We start from the raw sequence: 8,156 nt of genomic DNA, 5'->3' as shown, positions 1-8,156 counted from the left end.
CATCAGCAGGCAACAACCCAACACTTACACCCCATCTCTCCTGCCCTGAAAGACTATTACAAGAGTTGGAGCCTGACATCATGGACTGGATGAATTCAGCAATTTTACAGGGATTGGTCCATGGACTAGGGAATGATATCTTCCTCTGTGTGGGGGTGTGGGTGTATATATATGTGTATATATGGGACAGGGGCGATGGTGTGTTGAGAGATGTGGGATCTGAGCATGACATGAATGGTACAGAGTAAGGGATGGATACTGTCCTGGGTTCAGCTACAGCAGTCGTTTTTCTCCTTCTTAGTAGCTGGTGCAGTGCTGTGTTTTTTAACTTTCAGCCTGGGAATAACACCGATAACACCAATCTTTTCAGTTGTTGCTAAGTAATGTTTACTCCGACCAAGGACTTTCTCAGTCTCATGCTTTGCCAGGGAGGAGGGGAAGCTGGGAGGAAGCAGAGACAGGACACCTGACCCAAACTGGCCAAAAGGGTATTCCATTCCACAGCACATCATGCCCAGTATATAAACCGGAGGGAGTTACGTGGAAGGCCCAGATCACTTCTCGGGTTGGGCTGGCTATCAGTCAGCAGGTGGTGAGCAATTGTATCCTCTCCCCTTTTTATTTCACTAATCATTATCATCATTGGTGATAGTAGTAGTGGTTTTGTATTATTACCTTAGTTACTGGACTGCTCTTATCTCAACCCATGGGAGTTACATTCTTTTGATTCTCCTCCCCATCCCTCTGGGAGCGGGGGGAGGAAGAAAGGGGGGGAATGAGAAAGCAGCTGCATGGTTCTTAGTTACCAGCTGGGCTCAAAGCACGCCCATAATCCATCTGGTAACAAGCAGGAAGATCTTCACAAAGGTGAATAGCAAACAGCTAAACTGAGTTCCTGCTGCAGCAGTAACAGCCACTTCCATCAGCCCAGCTGGGGTTCAGTCCTTTTAGCCATTTCACTCATGGGTCCACAAATACACTTGTATAGAAACTCATGCTTGGCTGTATTTGTAATGGTGTTATATGGGTTAGCTCTTGACAGTGAGCTGTTTAGTATCTTTACTTGTCAACTGGAAAAATAAAAAAATAGAAACTGTTTGAATATTAAATCCACAAGTGACCCATCTGAGAATTGTAAATAGCAGTAAGAGCAGGGCTCTGAGACAAAGTAGCTGTGTTAGGAAAAAAAAAAAAAAAAAAAAAACCCACCCACACACCACACACAAACAAAACAAAAAAAACCCACACACACACATCAGCAAAACATTTTTAATTAGTATTATATTCTTACGGAACACAACAATAATTGGTTTGTCATCGTGTGTACTGTAGTGCATAGTTTGCTTTCCAGATAATCTGGAAATGTCACTTAAGTTCCATGGTAATGTGAGAATCTAAGAGCAGAACAAAACTCTTCACTTGCTCCAGATCTCTTCCAGTGGGACATGACCATTTGCAGCTTTTGATCTTTTACATAAGATTAATAGGTTTAGGTTTGTTATAGAGTGTATTTTGCAACTTGTGGTTTGTAGAAGCACATGGAGTAGGCTCTGTGAAGACCATTCTGGACTTTCAGACGACTATGACACAATGACAACAGTCAAGACTTAATGAAAAGGTGATTCCTTCTAATCTTACAGTGCTACCTGCATGAGAAGAACAGAATCATGATATTAACTGTGACAGCAAGTCCCCCAGAGATTGAGAAAGCCGTCTAATTTTGAGCCTATTGTTTCTGTATCTAGTCAGGTCAGGAGAAAACAGAGCTCCTTTACTCCACAACAGAGCGGAATCAGCTTGTGATAGTAAAGCTCCTGAAGATGGTGTATGTTGGCTAATGAAGATACAGACAAAGAAATTAATTCTCATAAAGGGAGATCCCTTTGCAGCGCTATGAGAAACACTAAGAAATCCTGTTTTGACTAGTTAATTGAGCAAACATTCCATCCTGCCCTAAAATATGCTTGCTATGCTTTTTCAGATTTTTTTTTTTGGAAGCATAGCACCACTTAGCATGTTCACATTTCCACCAGTCTGAAGAACAAGTGTCAGTTCTGGCCCCTGGGGCTCACCTGCTGCTCCCCCACTCCTGTCAGGCTGGATTTCTTTAAAGAGCATGTCGGTTGCAGCAAATCTTTTCATGCACTGAGAAAAGGAAGACTTCAATATTTACCACCAGATCAGTTATGCTGTGTACTCCCCCCACCAAGCTTCTACCTCCCTTGACTGTAGTGCTGTTTATTGCATGCTGTCAGCCCTGCCTTTGCTTGCCTACCTCTCCCAGAAATGCTTCAGCTGTACCAGACTGCCCTCCTCCCTACAAAATCCAAGTCTCTCCCATCACTGGCACTAGCAAAACGTCTCAGAAATCCTCCCTCATCTTTCTGATGCTCCAATTTCTCCCCCTCTTCTCTCTGTGCTTTTCCATTATATGCAAGTCCCCTTCACCAGCTCCCTGGCCTGGCCCCTCAGCCTGCTGTCCCCATGCCATGCCACCCCATGCCTGCATTCCTGGCACCCTCCCCGCAGCACTATATCTCAGCAGATATGCCAGGCCTGGACCACATTGCCAGGCTCTCCATTTTCTATACTGTACTCTTTATGCGTTTCCAGCCTGATGCAAAGCTCATTCAACCAACAGAAAGAGCTGCTTTGACTTTAATTGATTTCAAATGAAGACTTTAGACTATATGTCTCCACAGTGGCACAGAAATAATGACGGTGTTGTGTAGAGATAACCTAAGCCAGCTTTGAACTAATTAGACTGGATCCCAATAACCATCTAATCATAGAAACAGGGAGCTCAGTACTGGGTAATTTACCCTAATGAGACTATGAGCTTGTCAAAGGAGAAAGCCTGTGTTTGCTTTAGTCCAGTTCCAATCTGACATCATAGGCCCATTGCCTTTTAAGAAACACCTACTACTATTTAAAATCAAACCAGCACATGTCAAAGTAATTTTTTTGTAGTAATGTAGCTATACAGAGCAACTGCCCAAAACATTTCAACATCTCCTGGTCAGTTTTCTTCTCTCTCATCTGTCTTCTGCACACTAAGCAAACATTTCATGTACCTACAAAAGCAATGTTTTACAAAAAGACAGGAAATGCAGAGTACAAGCAAATATGCGATTTATCTATCAACTTATTAGAGGGGAAAAAAAAAGGCAACAAATCCTTTGTTCCACAGTACACAGACAGCTATTCCTTTCCTTGTAAAAAAAGGTAAATGTTGAGTACTCTTTTACCCTTTCAAAATGCACAAACAAGATACAGGACTCTCCAGCCAGAGGCATAGGTTTTCCCTTGGAAACCAGAGGTAATCACACCTGCAGCCTTCAGACACAGGAAAACCTGCTGCTTAGGATTTGCTTCAAAATGACATTTTCTTATATTTGCATATAATTTTCTGGTTTTTCCTCCATTATGATTTAAGGAAAATTTTGATTCTGTTTTAAGCCTGCACACGTGTCATTGTCACATTCGTTCTGCCAAAATTGGCAGAAACTAGCACCCACATTTCTGAAAGGAGATGCTTGACTTCTTATAGTGCTTTGCATTCAGCAGCCACCACTGAAGCCAAAGGTACCTCCATGCTCTTGAAAACCAGACAACATAAGCAGAAGCCTAAACATTGATTGGGGAGTCTAACTTGGGGTTTCCATCTTTGAAAGGCGTGATTTGACTTTACTAAGTAAACCAAATACCATGTGTTCACCACAAATGCCTTAATTCCTGAAAGCAAAACAGAAGAGGAAGGCAAACATTAGAAGAATGTATATGAGCATCTTCCATATGATACTGTTAGGCCTGAGAAGATGAACAGCTACCCCTACAGTCTCTCAACTTTTTTTCCCCACAGACCACCTTGGGTAACAAATTCATCTTCAAACTGAAGCCAGTAGCAACATTTATCATCCAGTCATTCCTTCAGTTTTGTATGTCATTTGGACCAAAGACTATAATTTACTATGATGATTTTTAAAATAACTAGAGATTGCATGTGCTAAATATGGTTATTGTAGAGTGAATGATCAATTTCAGAAGCCATCCCAAAACTTAGAGAAATTATAGACATGTACCACTGGATGAAGTACATCTATATAAGGCTTTGGTGCACCGCCACAAGCTACATGTTAAACCTTAGGCTTTACTAAGTCTTGCTCCCCTTTGAAAACCCTGTAGATTCTCAGATCTGAAGTTTCTCATCAATCCAAAACTTCCTTCCAGCAGAAGGGAGTGAGCAGGAGGGAGCCTGGTGCTGCAGGAACAGAGTTTAACAACCAGCATTACCACTCACTGGACACAGGCTGCTCCTCCTGCAGCTCGCTCCAGTCCACCAATATCCATCTACATAGGATAACTTAATGTTGTCCTTTGTTGATGTATTAACAGGTAAACTTCCGTATCTGTGTTTGGATCATAATTATTTGTTCTCAGTATGCTACCACTACAGCCCCACATCTAATGAATCCCCAAAAGATTCAAGCACGGGATAAATCAAACCTCCAAAGTTACTCAGTCTCAGCTTGATGCTCCCTGTCATTTTTCACCTATTTCTTAATACATTCAAATTTATATTAAAACACTTAGCATTTCAGAACTCTGAAAAATCCCAAGCTATCCTTCAAGACTCTTCCTTTTATAAATATGTTAAGGATGCTATTAACATGCTTTGGTTCAAAGGAAACAAGTGCCCTGTTAAATTTAAAACCCCATGAAACCTCAAGGGAAAAGTCCAAAGTAAAGCATCTGGGACTAGACTGCAAAGCTATTTAGGTACCATTTCTGACTTGCAAGTCATTTTAATTAGAACCTACCAATCATGATAACTAACAGACTGGCAGCCCAGGAGGCTCCATGGAATGTGACCAAATACAGAAAATGAGACAATGTTCAAAATCAAACCAGGTTGTCTTCTTCCCATATGCCATTCTCAGCTGTTGGCTTAATAGTACTGCACCCCCAGGGTCATCTCTCCTGAAACCAAACCCTGACTGCACCCAGACCAGCAGCCCTTCATACAATCTGCCATGCAGCTTTTAATCAGGAACCCTAGATAAGGCATGCATACAAGCAGCAAACAGTGCAGTATGTGAAGTTTCGGCTTAAAGCCACATGTACCAGGAGTGAGTAGCTCTGCCCAGCCACAACACAGGCAGTGAAAAGGAATGCTTTTTCCTCTACTACAGCATGTTAGTCAAACCCAGTGCCATTCCTAACATCCTTAAAGGCTCACAAAACTTTCCTCAGTTTCCTAGCTAGCCTTCTCTTCCCATTTATTTTACTTTGCCCCATTAAGTTTATGCAGCTTTTTTCAGTAAAAATTACTGATTTTTACTTTTTAGTTAAAAACATTTTACTGAATGTTTTCCTTTGGCTTTGTAGGGTGATCAGTTACATAACTGACTGCAGGACAAAAGTAACAAAATACTATAAAAATACATTCCTCTAATGAAGTATGATTATTACCTGTATTGTAGTAACAAGCAAGAGGCTGAGCACAGCTCTTTCTGTTAAGGTCATACCAAAACCTGCTATCTTGATTTAAGATGACTGGATTAAAGAAAAACCCAGACAGTTATTGCTTGCACCACATTCAGCAATATAACTGCCAGTCAGAATTAGGGCAGCAGAAAGACCCAGTGCTGAAGGAAGATCTGTGCATGTACTTGTGTAGAGCAGAATGCTAATGGTCCCCACACAGGGCTCCACATTGGTCCAGAAGTCTGGGCTCAAAATATTTCCTTAGAAGAAACAACCCTTGAAAAATGCACTTTAGAGAAATACTACAGAAATGTGTCTGTGAAATCATCAAGTAAAATCCAGCTACCATGACTGTAACAACCTGACTACAAATATTTGTGAGTATATTTTTTGAAATTCCAAGTGCATTCATCAGATTTGGGAGCTGTTATTTTGTTTTATGAGAAGGTCAGAATTTTCTGGTTTTCTTCCATCAGAAAACTCAAAATGAGAGAGAGCACAGAAAGGAAACATTAAGGGCACAATAAAGTTATCTGGACATTACCAGCTCTCTGGAAATGTTTAGCTCTAGAACTATTTTTTCTGATCTATTTTGACAATCCCTACATGCCACAAAACTAATGAAAACTTGAAAAGCCTCAAAGAGGGTAGAGCAATACAGTCACTAGCATTCAAGTTTGACTGAGACAGCAGCTAAAAAGCATACTTTTCTTCGCTGAATTTTCATTAACAATCCAAGTTGCTTAACACAACTCTGGAAGCCAAACTGCTTTCTATTTGTCATGCTCTGTAGTCCTTAAGATGTTGTTAATGTGGCCTGCACTTTTATCTACTTAAGAGTTGACAAGATGCATACCCTGCCAATATCCTACTGAAACTTCACAAGATACTTCTGCAAAACTTTAATGCCTTAGATTTCACTACTCTATTGTACACTGTATTTACCTAACTCTCCAAAATCCATTTAAAGAAAAACCCACAACCAAAAAAACACCACACAACACACAACAGCAGGAACTGCCAAAAAGCAGAATATTTTTAAGTACACCTAAATATAAGCACTTTGCCTGGAAGACTGCAAAGATAAAAATGAATGAATGAAGTAAAACTATCTTCTTTTTACTTGACTGATCTATGCAGACTAACACTGCAGATCCATAAATGCTTTTTACTCCTTCAGAACAGCAACAGGTTCAATTGAAGCTCTTGGTGTAGCTTAAGAAATTGTACTCATCTTACCCTCCTTCAAGCAGTCTAACAAAAAAAAAAAAACAAAACACACACAACAACAAACAAGCAAGCAAACAAACAAACAAAAACAAACCAAAAAAAAAAAAACCCCACACCCCACAACACATTACCATCATTGAGCCTGCAGGAACTCCGCATGTGGTGCTGGATAGCCTGGAAATTAGAACCACCCCAGCAGATCAGATCACTGTGAATTGGACCAAAGGGGATCACTTATAGATTATTCCTGCCAAATCATCTTTGAACAAAAGAACCAGAAAACATATTCACTGCAATCATAACTGATTTTTTAGATCAATTACAATGCATATTCCTCCCTTAATCTCATACCCCCACAGTCTATGGTAAGTAGATGTCCAGTGGAAATACAGTATGAATTTATCATACTTTTAAAAAATTAGAATTTCCCCTTGAATACAGTAGTTACCTCCTCAAGAGATTTAAAAATATATTCATAGATGAATTCTGACTTTGAAAAATTATTATTATATTGACAAATCAGCATTGCAAGTGTAAAGATGGCATTTTATATACATAGATCAACTTAACTACTTACATTGACTGACAGATCCCCACACTCCTTCCTGAGAGGCCTTCAAAGGGAACATATGTCTTGTGGCTAACACACTGGGCTGAGGATCAGGGAACTTGTTCCAGCTCATGGGTCTGACAAGTTTCTGCTTACTTTAGGCACACTACTACCTTTCATCCTCTCTTGTAGCATAAGAGTACAGTTTCATCAGGGAGCTCAGCCATGGCCATTGTGCTTTCTCCAACTAGAACTGACTCAAACCTTCTCACTAACTAGAGCACTATTTATCAAGAAATCTGTTTTGTTCTTGCAGGGATGAGCAGGCTTGATATTATACAGAAGGATTGAAGCTGTGGCTGCCCCACCCCTGGCAGTGTTCAAGGCCAGGTTGGATGGGGCTTTGAGCAACCTGGTCTAGTGGAAGGTGTCCCTGCCTGTGGCAGGGGGTTGGAACTAGATGAGCTTTAAGGTCCCTTTAAAGCCAAACCAGTCTATGATTTAAACTGATTCACTAGAGCACATGGCTGCCTGAGCTATACATGGGTTTTATACCATCTCATCCCCCAAACATAGCTGCAGTCCATTCCTCTACACTTTGTGATCTCCTCAGTCCTGCCCTCAACTGCTGCAGGGAAGAACCTTCTGTTAAAGCATCTTTACAGACAGTGTGTTTGACTAGAACTGTGAGGCATTATGCCACAGAGCAGCCATTTTCACACTCTAAACTCTAAGGTCATAGTTTTAGCACTGAGGTAGATGAACCAGCAAGTTGCTGATAAGTGGTACTTTGCTTATCCTGGAAATGTCTCAATTAATTAGAAAATAATGCCCACACCTAAGGGCCAGCCCTGAGAGCTCTCACACATACATGTGTCAGGCCTCACTG

General features: G+C 40.9%; 1 protein-coding gene across 1 annotated transcript in view; it reads right to left on the bottom strand.

Moving 5' to 3' along the window:
• Positions 1-315: 315 nt before the first annotated feature.
• Positions 316-8,156, bottom strand: part of LOC115619243 (glucose-6-phosphate isomerase-like) — a 42,868-nt gene continuing 35,027 nt past the window's right edge. Inside the window, exons 17-18 of the mRNA XM_030511293.1 lie at positions 6,360-6,364; positions 316-328 (exon numbers count right to left, since the gene is read on the bottom strand). The gene's annotated coding sequence lies outside the window, so the exon portion shown is untranslated. The remainder of the gene's footprint in view (positions 329-6,359; positions 6,365-8,156) is intronic.

Source organism: Strigops habroptila, chromosome W, assembly GCF_004027225.2.
Source record: "Strigops habroptila isolate Jane chromosome W, bStrHab1.2.pri, whole genome shotgun sequence".
Lineage (NCBI taxonomy): Eukaryota > Metazoa > Chordata > Aves > Psittaciformes > Psittacidae > Strigops > Strigops habroptila.
Note: the sequence above shows the minus strand (reverse complement) of the source record. Positions and strands in the feature narration are given on the sequence as shown.